The 15,584-nt window shown below is 43.5% G+C and overlaps 1 pseudogene; it reads left to right on the forward strand.

Annotated features, from left to right (window-relative positions):
• LOC138765471 (zinc finger protein 585B-like) overlaps nucleotides 1-15,584 on the forward strand; it is a 70,460-nt pseudogene that overhangs the window by 22,219 nt on the left and 32,657 nt on the right.

Here is a 15,584-nt window from a genome sequence, read left to right on the forward strand (position 1 = left end):
CCGCATCTCGACCCTCCGAGCCGCCTGTCAGCGCCGGACACTGTGCAGCAGAAGGTCCCGCCTGGGGTGTCGGGGCTCCACAATCCACAAGAGAGACTCGCAAACTGGGGCAGGTGGGAGGAGGGGTGGAGTGAAGGCAGCCGGACGGTTATAGACTTGTACGGGGTTGGGGGGTAGGGAGGGGCGGGGGGAAGGGAGAGAGAGATAACAGAGTTTCAAATTATGACATTTTAAAACTGAAAAAGAGAATTCAAAATGAGAAAAGGTTCCAAAAAAATCCCCAACTGCTAAAGAATCGCGGGAAAAAAATCGAGAAACATGAGAGAAAGTTTGTCAAGCCAGATGAATTATTGCAAAAAGATACAGAGAGAACCGTTGAAAAAAATCCAATAACATTCAATAAAAAATCCAATAAAACTGCATAACATTGACCTAAAAATATCACCAAATACGAAAACAATCACAAAAATTAGCGTTGCGAAAACTGCGGAACAAAAATCGCGTAAAACGTGATGTAAATGACCGAAAAGTAGTTTTAAAGAGATGGCCTCTCTATCCAGCGAAAAAACTGAGGGGAACAAGTCGAAAAAAGGTGGAAAGGCGCCAAAAATGGGTGAAAAGGTCTCGAAAACAGGGCGAGAGACAAGGACAACAAAAGAGAAAAAGACGCGGAAAATAGGTTTTGAAAATCCCTCGACAGAAAGTTGAGCGAGGAGCTGGAAACCTCCCTGGTGAACTGAGTTTCGGCTGCGCTGCGACGAGGCACAGGATACTGAGAAAATCGATGCAGGTGAAACCGTGACTTCACCCACTGCGAAGCGAGTGACGATGTGGCGCTATCTCCGCCCTGTACCTAACTGGCTCTGGAACCTTCTATCTCAACAGCTTGCATCGACCACAATCAACATTAACATTGCGGATGAGTCACATGTGAACGTCTGCATTGTGCATCAGTACATAAACTCCAGTGACAAATCGGTCGCTTCAGTATGTTCGTAGCCGATTGAATGTTTAAAAGTCCTCCCGCCTCACCTCGAACCGCTGGATCGCCCGTGACCCCTATCCCACCAGATCGCATCTGCCTCCACTCAGCTGGACAGTCGGCACGAGGTTCCTTGTCGAAGAGGAACCTGCCCGAGAATTCTCAATTTCTTCAATATATTCTGGCACAATTAAAAATATAAACTTGTTGGTAAAAATGTAATTCTTCATCGATTTTATTCATAGTTTAAATTGAGCTGAAGCTGTTGATGAGCTTCTCGAAACGTGAGAAAGTTTTAAGGAATTTCTTGTGAATTCTTGTAAACTCTCCAAGATTTACAAGCCATTCCTCGGTCCTATTCTGCAGACCATTACATTTTAAAGCAGAAGCCTTGGTCTATGCTCCAGGGCGTTAGCTCCCGACTAGTGCAAATAACTGCAAGTCAAAGGGTCCCAGGTCATCTTTGTTGATCCCGAAATTACGTCCGTAGATGAAGTTTCAACATCCTCTCCTTTGTAAAACACCAGAAAAGGTGTGAGACGGGGAATATATTTAGCAGGTCATCTTGTATCGAGAAAAAAAATGAACATTTCACGGTGCCTTTTTCAACAGGAGTAAAATATTCACGAAACAATCTTCCGGCTTGAAGTCCTTAATTCAGAGGCAGTGAAACAGATTCCTTCTCGATCTAAAGTCGAACAATTTAATCAGAAATCATTTCAGGTACGCTGAACGACATTTATGCAAGAAATATCACGAGTGGGCAATGTAAAAATTGGATTTTATTTTGAGAATTTATAATTTTTAGAAACAGTGTGGACGCGAGTGGATTTTCCCATCTTATTCCGTGAGAGGTGCGGCTGTCGGCGGCATGAACTGATGAGATGGCCCGATAGTGACTCATTAGCTCCGACACCTCTCGACCCGTCAGCGCCGGACACACGGCAGCAGCAGGTCCCGCCTGGGCTGTGGCTGCTCTTATATACACCAGCAGGATTCGCAACCTGGGATTGTACAGCACAGGTGCGAGAAGAGCGACACTGAAGGCAGACGGGCGGATGGAAACATGTAGGAAAGAGCGAGAGAGAGAACGATAAGGAGAGAATGAATTAACGATTCATAGAGGGAGAGAGAGCAGAAAAATACAGTATTTGAGAAAAAAGAAAACGAGAACAATGCAAAATGAGAAAAGCGATGGAAAAAGGTTCTGCGCAATAGACTTAAAATCGCCTTGCAATAATATCGCAGCAAAAGTTTAGAAACATTGGAGGAGATTTGTAAACAGAATTTTTAAAATAAAAATTGCAAACACAAGACTGATGAAAAAAAGGAAAAATCAATGCAAAAATTCACCTAAAAATGTCACCAAATACGAAAAAGGTCACAACAACCAAAGTCTCAAAATCTGCGAAGAAATCTCCTAAAATTTAATGGGAAATGTATTTTCTAAGAGGTGGCCTCTTCATCCAGCGAAAAAGCCTCTAGGGATAAAAAGGTAGAAGACGCTAAATTGTCGAAAAGGTCTCGAAAACAGGGCGAGAGACAAGGACAACAAAAGAGAAAAAGACGCGGAAAATAGGTTTTGAAAATCCCTCGATAGAAAGTTGAGCGAGGAGCTGGAAACCTCCCTGGTGAACTGAGTTTCGGCTGCGCTGCGACGAGGCACAGGATACTGAGAAAATCGATGCAGGTGAAACCGTGACTTCACCCACTGCGAAGCGAGTGACGATGTGGCGCTATCTCCGCCCTGTACCTAACTGGCTCTGGAACCTTCTATCTCAACAGCTTGCATCGACCACAATCAACATTAACATTGCGGATGAGTCACATGTGAACGTCTGCATTGTGCATCAGTACATAAACTCCAGTGACAAATCGGTCGCTTCAGTATGTTCGTAGCCGATTGAATGTTTAAAAGTCCTCCTGCCTCACCTCGAACCGCTGGATCGCCCGTGACCCCTATCCCACCAGATCGCATCTGCCTCCACTCAGCTGGACAGTCGGCACGAGGTTCCTTGTCGAAGAGGAACCTGCCCGAGAATTCTCAATTTCTTCAATATATTCTGGCACAATTAAAAATATAAACTTGTTGGTAAAAATGTAATTCTTCATCGATTTTATTCATAGTTTAAATTGAGCTGAAGCTGTTGATGAGCTTCTCGAAACGTGAGAAAGTTTTAAGGAATTTCTTGTGAATTCTTGTAAACTCTCCAAGATTTACAAGCCATTCCTCGGTCCTATTCTGCAGACCATTACATTTTAAAGCAGAAGCCTTGGTCTATGCTCCAGGGCGTTAGCTCCCGACTAGTGCAAATAACTGCAAGTCAAAGGGTCCCAGGTCATCTTTGTTGATCCCGAAATTACGTCCGTAGATGAAGTTTCAACATCCTCTCCTTTGTAAAACACCAGAAAAGGTGTGAGACGGGGAATATATTTAGCAGGTCATCTTGTATCGAGAAAAAAAATGAACATTTCACGGTGCCTTTTTCAACAGGAGTAAAATATTCACGAAACAATCTTCCGGCTTGAAGTCCTTAATTCAGAGGCAGTGAAACAGATTCCTTCTCGATCTAAAGTCGAACAATTTAATCAGAAATCATTTCAGGTACGCTGAACGACATTTATGCAAGAAATATCACGAGTGGGCAATGTAAAAATTGGATTTTATTTTGAGAATTTATAATTTTTAGAAACAGTGTGGACGCGAGTGGATTTTCCCATCTTATTCCGTGAGAGGTGCGGCTGTCGGCGGCATGAACTGATGAGATGGCCCGATAGTGACTCATTAGCTCCGACACCTCTCGACCCGTCAGTGCCGGACACACGGCAGCAGCAGGTCCCGCCTGGGCTGTGGCTGCTCTTATATACACCAGCAGGATTCGCAACCTGGGATTGTACAGCACAGGTGCGAGAAGAGCGACACTGAAGGCAGACGGGCGGATGGAAACATGTAGGAAAGAGCGAGAGAGAGAACGATAAGGAGAGAATGAATTAACGATTCATAGAGGGAGAGAGAGCAGAAAAATACAGTATTTGAGAAAAAAGAAAACGAGAACAATGCAAAATGAGAAAAGCGATGGAAAAAGGTTCTGCGCAATAGACTTAAAATCGCCTTGCAATAATATCGCAGCAAAAGTTTAGAAACATTGGAGGAGATTTGTAAACAGAATTTTTAAAATAAAAATTGCAAACTGATGATTGATGAAAAAAAGGAAAAATCAATGCAAAAATTCACCTAAAAATGTCACCAAATACGAAAAAGGTCACAACAACCAAAGTCTCAAAATCTGCGAAGAAATCTCCTAAAATTTAATGGGAAATGTATTTTCTAAGAGGTGGCCTCTTCATCCAGCGAAAAAGCCTCTAGGGATAAAGAGGTAGAAGACGCTAAATTGTCGAAAAGGTCTCGAGCACAGGGCGAGAATCAAGGAAAACAGAAGAGAAAAAGACGCGGAAAATATGATTCAGAATTCGCAGATAAAAAGGAAGTGAGGATCTGGAAACCTCACTTGTAAAATATTATACTGAGCTTCTCCAGCACTTGTCGGAGCTGCCCTGCACCGGATCATCGACCCATCTTATCTGTTAACCACCAACTATTCGGCTGCTCAGCGACGAGACACAGGATACTGAGAAAATCGCTGCAGGTGGAACCGTGACTTCACCCACTGCGAAACGTGTGACGATGTGGCGCTATCTCCGCCCTGTGCTGAACTGGCTCTGGAAGCATCTCTCTCGACAGCCTGCATCGACCACAATGAACATTAACATTGCGGATGAGTCACATGTGAACGTCTGTACATAAACTCCAGTGACAAATCGGTCGCTTCAGTAAGTTCTTAGCCGATTGAAGACATGGGGCAATGTTTGAAACTCATCCCGCCGCCCATCGAACCGCTGGATCGATCACGACCCCTATCCCATCAGATCGCATCTGCCTCCACTCAGCTGGAGAGACGGCGCGAGTTACCTTGTCGAAGAGGAACCTGCCCGAGAATTCTCCATTCCTGCAGTGTATTCTGACAGAATTCAAAGAATAAACTTGCTGATAAAAATGTAATTCTTCGTCGATATTATTCATAGTTTAAATTGAGCTGAAGGTCATGATGACTTTCTCGAAACCTGAGAAAGTTTTAAGGAATTTCTTGTAAACTCTACAAGATTTACAAGCCACTCGTCGCTGGTATTCTGCAGACCATTACATTTTAAAGCAGAAGCCTTGGTCTATGCGCCAGGGCGGAAACTCACAACGAGTGCAGATAACTGAAAGTCAAAGGGTCCCAGGTCAACTTTGGGAAGCCCCTTGTTTATCCCGAAATACGTCCATAGATGAAGTTCCAACATCCCCTCCTTTGTGAAACGACAGAAATCCAGAAAGGAAAGGTGCGAGACGGGGAATATATTTAGCAGGTCACCTTGCATCGAGAAAGAACATTTCAGGGTGCCTTTTTCAATAGGAGTAACATATTCACTAAACAATATCCCAGCATGAAGTCATTAATTCAGAGGCAGGGAAATAGATTTCTCCTCGCACTAAAGTCCGTCAATTCAATCAGAAAACATTTCAGGTGCGCTGAACGACATTTGTGCAAGAAATATCACGAGTGGGGAATGTAAAAATTGGATTTTATTTTGAGAATTTATAATTTTTTGAAACAACAGTGTGGACGCCAGTGAATTTTCGCAGCTCATTCCGTTAGACGTGCGGCTTAAGGCGGCATGAACTGATGAGATGGCCCGATAGTGACTCATGAGCTCCGACAGCTCTCGACCCGTCAGCACCGGACACTCGGCAGCAGCAGGTCCCGCTTGGACCGTGGCTGCTGCCATTCCACTAGCAGGATTCGCAACCTGGGATTGGACAGCACAGGTACTAGAAGAAAGACAGTGAAGGCAGACGGGCGGATGGGAACATGGAGGAAAGAGCGAGAGAGAGAACGATATAGGGAGAATGAATGAAAGTGACAGAAAGCGACAGAGAGCAAAACAGCACAGTATTTGAAAAAAAAATGAGAAGAATGCAAAATAAGAAAAGCAATGTCAAAAGGTTCTGCGCAATAGTCTTGAAGTCGCCTTGCAATAATATCGTATCAAAAGTTTAGAAACATTGGAGCAGATTTGTAAACAGAATTTTAAAAATAAAAATTGCAAACAGAAGACTGTTGAAAAAAAGGAAAAATCAATGTAAAATTCTCCTAAAAATGTTACCAAATACGAAATGGGTCACAACAACCCTAGTCTCAAAATATGCGAAGAAATCTGATAAAACTTAATGCAAAAGAGCGAAATGTATCTTTTAAGAGATGGTCTCTTCATCCATCGAAAAAGCCAAGAGGGATAAAAAGGTAGAAGACGCAAAATTGTCGAAAAGGTCTCGGAAACAGGGCGAGAAACAAGGATACAGAAGAGAAAAAAGACGCAAAAAATATGATTCAGAATTCGCAGATAAAAGGGCAAGCGAGGATCTGGAAACTTCACTTGTGAACTATTAAACTGAGCATCTTCAGCACTTGTCGGCGCTGCCCAGCACATATCATCGACCCATTTTATCTGTTAACCACCAACTGGTTAACTATTCGGCTGCGCAGCGACAAGACACAGGGTAGTGAGAAAATCGCTGCAGGCGGAACCGTGACTTCACCCTCTGCGAAGCGAGTGACGATGTGGCGCTATCTCCGCCCTGTACCGAACTGGTTCTGGAAACATCTCTCTCCACAGCCTGCATCGACCACAATCAACATTAACATTGCGGATGAGTCACATGTGAACGTCTGTATTGTGCATTAGTACATAAACTCCAGTGAGAAATCGCTCATTTCAGTATGTTTGTAGGTGATTGAAGACTTGGGGCAATGTTTAAAACTCATCCCGCCGCACCTCGAACCGCTGGATCGCCCGCGACCCCTATCCCAACAGATCGCATCTGCCTCCACTCAGCTGGACAGTCGGCGCGAGGTTCTTTGTCGAAGAGGAACCTGCCTGAGAATTCTCCATTCCTGCAATGTATTCTGGCACAATTAAAAAAACAAACTCGCTGATAAAAATGTAATTCTTCGTCGATTTTATTCATAGTTTAAATTGAGCTGAAGCTGTTGATGACCTTCTCGAAACATGCGAAAGTTTTAAGGAATTTCTTGTGAATGCTTGTAAACGCTCCAAGCTTTAAAAGCAACTCCTCGGTGTTATTCTGCAGACCATTACATTTTAAAGCAGAAGCCTTGATCTATGCGCTATGCCGTTAGCTCAGCACTAGTGCAGATAACTGCAAGTCAAAGGGTCCCAAGTCAACTTTGGGAAGCCCCTTGTTGATCGCGAAATTACGTTCGTTGATGAAGTTTCAACAACCACTCCTTTGTGAAACGCCAGAAACCCAGAGAGGAAAGGTGCGAGACGGGGAATATATTTAGCACGTCACCATGCGTTGAGAAAGAAAATGAACATTTCAGGGTGCCTATTTCAACAGGAGTAACATATTCACTCAACAATCTTCCGGCTTGAAGTCCTTAATTCAGAGGCAGTGAAATAGATTTCTTCTCCCTCTAAAGTCCGACAATTTAATCAGAAATCATTTCAGGTACGCTGAACGACATTTATGCAAGAAATATCACGAGTGGGCAATGTAAAAATTGGATTTTATTTTGAGAATTTCTAATTTTAATAAACAATAGTGTGGACGTGAGTGGATTTTCCCATCTCATTCCGTGACAGGTGGGGCTTAAGGCGGCATGAACTGATGAGATGGCCCAATGGTGACTCATGATCTCCGGCGCCTCTCGACCAGTAAGCGCCGGACACTCGGAAGCAGTAGGTCCAGCCTGGGCTGTGGCTACTCCTATATCCCCGAGCAGGACTCGCAACCTTCGATTGGACAGCACAGGTGCGAGAAGATCGACAGTGAAGGCAGACGGTCGGAAGGGAACATGTGGCAAAGAGCGAGAGAGAGAACGATACGGAGCGAATGAATGAACGAGACTGAGAGGGTGAGAAAGCAAAAAAATACAGTATTTGAGAAAAAAGAAAACGAGAAGAATGCAAAATGAGAAAAGCGATGGAAAAATTTTCTGCGCAATTGTCTTAAAATCGCTTTGCAATAATATCGCAGCAAAAGTTTAGAAACATTGGAGGAGATTTGTAAACAGAATTTATAAAATAAAAATTGCAAACACAAGACTGTTGAAAAAAAGGAAAAATCAATGCAAAAATTCACCTAAAATTGTCAACAAATACGAAAAGGGTCACAACAACTAGAGTCTGAAAATATGCGAAGAAACCTCCTAAAATTTAATGGGAAATGTATTTTTTAAGAGGTGGCCTCTTCATCCAACGAAAAAGCCCAGAGGGGTAAAGAGGTAGAAGACGCTAAATTGTCGAAAATGTCTCGAAAACAGGGTGAGAAACAAGGACAACAGAAGAGAAAAAAGACGCGAAAAATATGATTCAGAATTCGCAGATAAAAGGGCAAGTGAGGATCTAGAAACCTCAATTGTGAATTATTAAACTGAGCTTCTTCAGCACTTGTCGGCGCTGCCCTGCACCAGATCATCGACCCATCTTATCTGTTAACCACCAACTATTCGGCTGCTCAGCGACGAGACACAGGATACTGAGAAAATCACTGCAGGTGGAACCGTGACTTAACCCACTGCGAAGCGAGTGATGATGTGGCGCTATCTCCGCCCTGTGCTGAACTGGTTCTGGAACCTTCTCTCTCGACAGCCTGCATCGACCACAATCAACATTAACATTGCGGATGAGTCACATGTGAACGTCTGTATTGTGCATCAGTCCATGAACTCCAGTGAGTAATCGCTCTCTTCAGTATGTTCGTAGGCGATTGAAGATATGGGGTAATGTTTAAAACTCATCCCGCCGCCCCTCGAACCGCTGGATCGCCAGCGACCCCTATCCCACCAGATTGCATCTGCCTCCACTCAGCTGGACAGTGGGCGCGAGGTTCCTTGTCGAAGAAGAACCTGACCGAGAATTGTCCATTTATGCAATGTATTCTGGCAGAAATAAAAAAATAAACTTGTTGATAAAAATGTAATTCTTCGTCGATTTTATTCATCGTTTAAATTGAGCTGAAGGTGTTGATGACCTTCTCGAAAGGTGAGAAAGTTTTAAGGAATTTCTTGTAAACTCTCCAAGATTTACAAGCCACTCGTCGGTCCTATTCCGCAGACTATTACATTTTAAAGGAGCAGACTTGGTCTATGCTCCAGGGCGTTAGCTCCGACTAGTGCAAATAACTGCAAGTCAAAGGGTCCCAGGTCAACTTTGTTGATCCCGAAATTACGTCCGTAGATGAAGTTTCAACGTTCCCATCTTTGTTAAATGCCAGAAACCCAGAAATGAAAGGTACGAGTCAGGGAATATATTTTAGCAGGTCACTTTGCGTCGAGAAAGAAAATGAACATTTCAGGGAGCCTTTTACAACAGGATTAACAGATTCACTAAACAATATCCCAGCATGCAGTCCTTAATTCAGAGGCAGTGAAACAGATTCCTTCTTGCTCTAAAGTCCGACAATTTAATCAGAAATCATTTTAGGTGCGCTGAACGACATTTATGCAAGAAATATCATGAGTGGGCAATGTAAAAATTGGATTTTATTTTGAGAATTTCTAATTTTTAGAAACAACAGTGTGGACGCGCCTGTATTTTCCCATCTCATTCCGTGAGAGGTGCAGCTGTCGGCGGCATGAACTGATGAGATGGCCCGATGGTGACTCATGAGCTCCGACGCCTCTCGACCCGTCAGCGCCGGACAGTCGGAAGCAGCAAGACCCGCTTGGGCTGTGCCTGCTCCATCATCCCCGTGCAGACTCGTAACCTGGGATTGGACAGCACAGGTACTAGAAGAAAGACAGTGAAGGCAGACGGGCGGATGGAAACATGTAGGAAAGAGCGAGAGAGAGAACGATATGGAGAGAATGAATGAACGAGACTGAGAGGGAGAGAAAGCAAAAAAATACAGTCTTTGAGAAAAAAGAAAACGAGAGGAATGCAAAATGAGAAAAGCGATGTCAAAAGGTTCTGCGCAATAGTCTTAAAATCGCCTTGCAATAATATCGCAGCAAAAGTTTAGAAACATTGGAGGAGATTTGTAAACAGAATTTTTAAAATAAAAATTGCAAACACAAGACTGATGAAAAAAAGGAAAAATCAATGCAAAAATTCACCTAAAAATGTCACCAAATACGAAAAAGGTCACAACAACCAGAGTCTCAAAATATGCGAAGAAATCTCCCAAAACTTAATGCAAAAGAGCGAAATGTATCTTTTAAGAGGTGGTCTCTTCATCCAGCGAAAAAGCCTCTAGGGATAAAATGGTAGAAGACGCTAAATTGTCGAAAAGGTCTCGAGCACAGGGCGAGAATCAAGGACAACAGAAGAGAAAAAGACGCGGAAAATATGATTCAGAATTCGCAGATAAAAAGGCAGCGAGGATCTGGAAACCTCACTTGTAAAATATTAAACTGAGCTTCTCCAGCACTTGTTGGCGCTGCCCTGCACCGGATCATCGACCCATCTTATCTGTTAACCACCAACTATTCGGATACTCAGCGACGAGACACAGGATACAGAGAAAATCGCTGCAGGTGGAACCGTGACTTCACCCACTGCGAAGCCCTGCTGAACTGGCTCTGGAAGCATCTCTTTCGACAGCCTGCATCGACCACAATGAACATTAACATTGCGGATGAGTCACATGTGAACGTCTGTGTTGTGCATCAGTACATAAATTCCAGTGACAAATCGGTCGCTTCAGTAAGTTCTTAGCCGATTGAAGACATGGGGCAATGTTGGAAACTCATCCTGCCTCCCCTCGAACCGCTGGATCGCCCGGTACCCCTATCCCACCAGATCGCATCTGCCTCCACTCAGCTGGAGAGACGGCACGAGTTACCTTGTCGAAGAGGAACCTGCCCGAGAATTCTCCATTCCTGCAATGTATTCTGACAGAATTAAAAGAATAAACTTGCTGATAAAAATGTAATTCTTCGTCGATATTATTCATAGTTTAAATTGAGCTGAAGGTCATGATGACTTTCTCGAAACGTGAGAAAGTTTTAAGGAATTTCTTGTAAACTCTCCAAGATTTACAAGCCACTCGTCGGTGTTATTCTGCAGACCATTATATTTTAAAGCAGAAGCCTTGGTCTATACGCCAGGGCGGAAACTCACAACGAGTGCAGATAACTGAAAGTCAAAGGGTCCCAGGTCAACTTTGGGAAGCCCCTTGTTTATCCCGAAATACGTCCGTAGATGAAGTTCCAACATCCCCTCTTATGTGAAACGACAGAAATCCAGAAAGGAAAGGTGCGAGACGGGGACTATATTTAGCAGGTCACCTTGTGTCGAGAAAGAACATTTCAGGGTGCCTTTTTCAATAGGAGTAACATATTCACTAAACAATATCCCAGCATGAAGTCATTAATTCAGAGGCAGGGAAATAGATTTCTCCTCGCACTAAAGTCCGTCAATTCAATCAGAAAACATTTCAGGTGCGCTGAACGACATTTGTGCAAGAAATATCACGAGTGGGGAATGTAAAAATTGGATTTTATTTTGAGAATTTATAATTTTTTGAAACAACAGTGTGGACGCCAGTGAATTTTCGCAGCTCATTCCGTTAGACGTGCGGCTTAAGGCGGCATGTACTGATGAGATGGTCCGATAGTGACTCATGAGCTCCGACAGCTCTCGACCCGTCAGCACCGGACACTCGGCAGCAGCAGGTCCCGCTTGGCCCGTGGCTGCTGCCATTCCACTAGCAGGATTCGCAACCTGGGATTGGACAGCACAGGTACTAGAAGAAAGACAGTGAAGGCAGACGGGCGGATGGGAACATGGAGGAAAGAGCGAGAGAGAGAACGATACAGGGAGAATGAATGAACGTGACAGAAAGCGACAGAGAGCAAAACAGCACAGTATTTGAAAAAAAACGAGAAGAATGCAAAATAAGAAAAGCAATGTCAAAAGGTTCTGCGCAATAGTCTTGAAGTCACCTTGCAATAATATCGCATCAAAAGTTTTGAAACATTGGAGCAGATTTGTAAACAGAATTTTAAAAATAAAAATTGCAAACATAAGACTGTTGAAAAAAAGGAAAAATCAATGTAAAATTCTCCTAAAAATGTTACGAAATACGAAATGGGTCACAACAACCCTAGTCTCAAAATATGTGAAGAAATCTGATAAAACTTAATGCAAAATAGCGAAATGTATCTTTTAAGAGATGGTCTCTTCATCCAACGAAAAAGCCAAGAGGGATAAAAAGGTAGAAGACGCAAAATTGTCGATAATGTCTCGAAAACAGGGCGAGAAACAAGGACAACAGAAGAGAAAAAAGACGCGAAAAATATGATTCAGAATTCGCAGATAAAAGGGCAAGCGAGGATCTGGAAACTTCATTTGCGAACTATTAAACTGAGCATCTTCAGAACTTGTCGGCGCTGCCCAGCACATATCATCGACCCATTTCATCTGTTAACCACCAACTGGTTAACTATTCGGCTGCGCAGCGACAAGACACAGGGTAGTGAGAAAATCGCTGCAGGCGGAACAGTGACTTCACCCTCTGCGAAGCGAGTGACGATGTGGCGCTATCTCCGCCCTGTGCCGAACTAGTTCTGGAAACATCTCTCTCCACAGCCTGCATCGACCACAATCATCATTAACATTGCGGATGAGTCACATGTGAACGTCTGTATTGTGCATTAGTACATAAACTCCAGTGAGAAATCGCTCGTTTCAGTATGTTCGTAGGCGATTGAAGACTTGGGGCAATGTTTAAAACTCATCCCGCCGCACCTCGAACCGCTGGATCGCCCGCGACCCCTATCCCAACAGATCGCATCTGCCTCCACTCAGCTGGACAGTCGGCGCGAGGTTCTTTGTCGAAGAGGAACCTGCCCGAGAATTCTCCATTCCTGCAATGTATTCTGGCACAATTAAAAAAACAAACTCGCTGATAAAAATGTAATTCTTCGTCGATTTTATTCATAGTTTAAATTGAGCTGTAGCTGTTGATGACCTTCTCGAAACATGCAAAAGTTTTAAGGAATTTCTTGTGAATGCTTGTAAATGCTCCAAGATTTAAAAGCCACTCCTCGGTGTTATTCTGCAGACCATTACATTTTAAAGCAGAAGCCTTGATCTATGCGCTATGCCGTTAGCTCAGCACTAGTGCAGATAACTGCAAGTCAAAGGGTCCCATGTCAACTTTGGGAAGCCCCTTGTTGATCGCGAAATTACGTTCGTTGATGAAGTTTCAACAACCACTCCTTTGTGAAACGCCAGAAACCCAGAGAGCAAAGGTGCGAGACGGGGAATATATTTAGCACGTCACCATGCGTTGAGAAAGAAAATGAACATTTCACGGTGCCTATTTCAACAGGAGTAACATATTCACTCAACAATATTCCGGCTTGAAGTCCTTAATTCAGAGGAAGTGAAATAGATTTCTTCTCCCTCTAAAGTCCGACAATTTAATCAGAAATCATTTCAGGTACGCTGAACGACATTTATGCAAGAAATAATACGAATGTGGAATGTAAAAATTGGATTTTATTTTGAGAATTTATAATTTTTAGTAACAACAGTGTGGACGCGCCTGTATTTTCCCATCTCATTCCGTTCAAGGTGGGGCTTTAGGCGGCATGAACTGATGAGATGGCCCGATGGTGACTCAAGAGCTCCGACGCCTCTCGACCCGTCAGCGCTGGACACTCGGAAGCAGTAGGTCCAGCCTGGGCTATGGCTACTCCTATATCCCCGAGCAGGACTCGCAATCTGGGATTGGACAGCACAGGTGCGAGAAGAACTACAGTGAAGGCAGACCGGCGGATGGAATCATCTAGGAGATAGCGAGAGAGAGAGAGAACGATACGGAGAGAATGAATGAACGAGACAGAGAGGGTTAGCAAAAAAATACAGTATTTGGGAAAAAAGAAAACGAGAGGAATGAAAAATGAGAAAAGCGATGGAAAAAGTTTCTGCGCAATTGTCTTAAAATCGCTTTGCAATAATATCGCAGCAAAAGTTTAGAAACATTGGAGGAGATTTGTAAACAGAATTTTTTAAATAAAAATTGCAAACACAAGACTGATGAAAAAAAGGAAAAATCAATGCAAAAATTCACCTAAAAATGTCAACAAATACGAAAAGGTTCACAACAACCAGAGTCTCAAAATATGCGAAGAAACCTCCTAAAATTTAATGGGAAATGTATTTTTGAAGAGGTGTCCTCTTCATCCAGCGAAAAAGTCCAGAGTGGTAAAAAGGTAGAAGACGCTAAATTGTCGAAAAGGTCTCGAAAACAGGGCGAGAATCAAGGACAACAGAAGAGAAAAAAGACGCGAAAAATATGATTCAGAATTCGCAGATAAAAGGGCAAGCGAGGATCTAGAAACCTCACTTGTGAAATATTAAACTGAGCATCTTCAGCACTTGTCGGCGCTGCCCTGCACATATCATCGACCCATTTTATCTGTTAACCACCAACTATTCGGCTGCTCAGCGACAAGACACAGGGTAGTGAGAAAATCGCTGCAGGCTGAACCGTGACTTCACCCACTGCAAAGCGAGTGACGATGTGGCGCTATCTCCGCCCTGTGCTGAACTGGTTCTTGAAACTTCTCTCTCCACAGCCTGCATCGACCACAATCAACATTAACATTGCGGATGAGTCACATGTGAACGTCTGTATTGCGCATTAGTACATAAACTTCAGTGAGAAATCGCTCGTTTCAGTATGTTCGTAGGCGATTCACATGGGGCAATGTTTAAAACTCATCCCGCCGCACCTCGAACCGCTGGATCGGCACCGACCCCTATCCCACCAGATCGCATCTGCCTCCACTCAGCTGGACAGTCAGCGCGAGGTTCCTTGTCGAAGAGGAACCAGCCCGAGAATTCTCCATTCCTTCAATGTATTCTGGCACAATTAAAAAAATAAACTCGCTGATAAAAATGTAAATCTTCGTCGATTTTATTCATAGTTTAAATTGAGCTGAAGGTGTTGATGACCTTCTTGAAACATGCGAAAGTCTTAAGGAATACGAAATGGGTCACAACAACACTAGTCTCAAAATATGCGAAGAAATCTGATAAAACAATGCAAAAGAGCGAAATGTATCTTTTAAGAGATGGTCTCTTCATCCATCGAAAAAGCCAAGAGGGATAAAAAGGTAGAAGACGCAAAATTGTCGAAAAGGTCTCGAAAACAGGGCGAGAATCAAGGACAACAGAAGAGAAAAAGACGCGGAAAATATGATTCACAATTCGCAGATAAAAAGGCAGCGAGGATCTGGAAACCTCACTTGTAAAATATTAAACTGAGCTTCTCCAGCACTTGTCGGCGGTGCCCTGCACCGGATCATCGACCCATCTTATCTGTTAACCATCAACTATTCGGCTGCTCAGCGACGAGACACAGGATACTGAGAAAATCGCTGCAGGTGGAACCGTGACTTCACCCACTGCAAAGCGAGTGCCGATGTGGTGCTATCTCCGCCCTGTGCTGAACTGGCTCTGGAAGCATCTCTCTCGACAGCCTGCATCGACCACAATGAACATTAACATTGCGGATGAGTCA

The sequence above is a fragment of the Narcine bancroftii genome, chromosome 5 (assembly GCF_036971445.1).
Source record: "Narcine bancroftii isolate sNarBan1 chromosome 5, sNarBan1.hap1, whole genome shotgun sequence".
NCBI lineage: Eukaryota > Metazoa > Chordata > Chondrichthyes > Torpediniformes > Narcinidae > Narcine > Narcine bancroftii.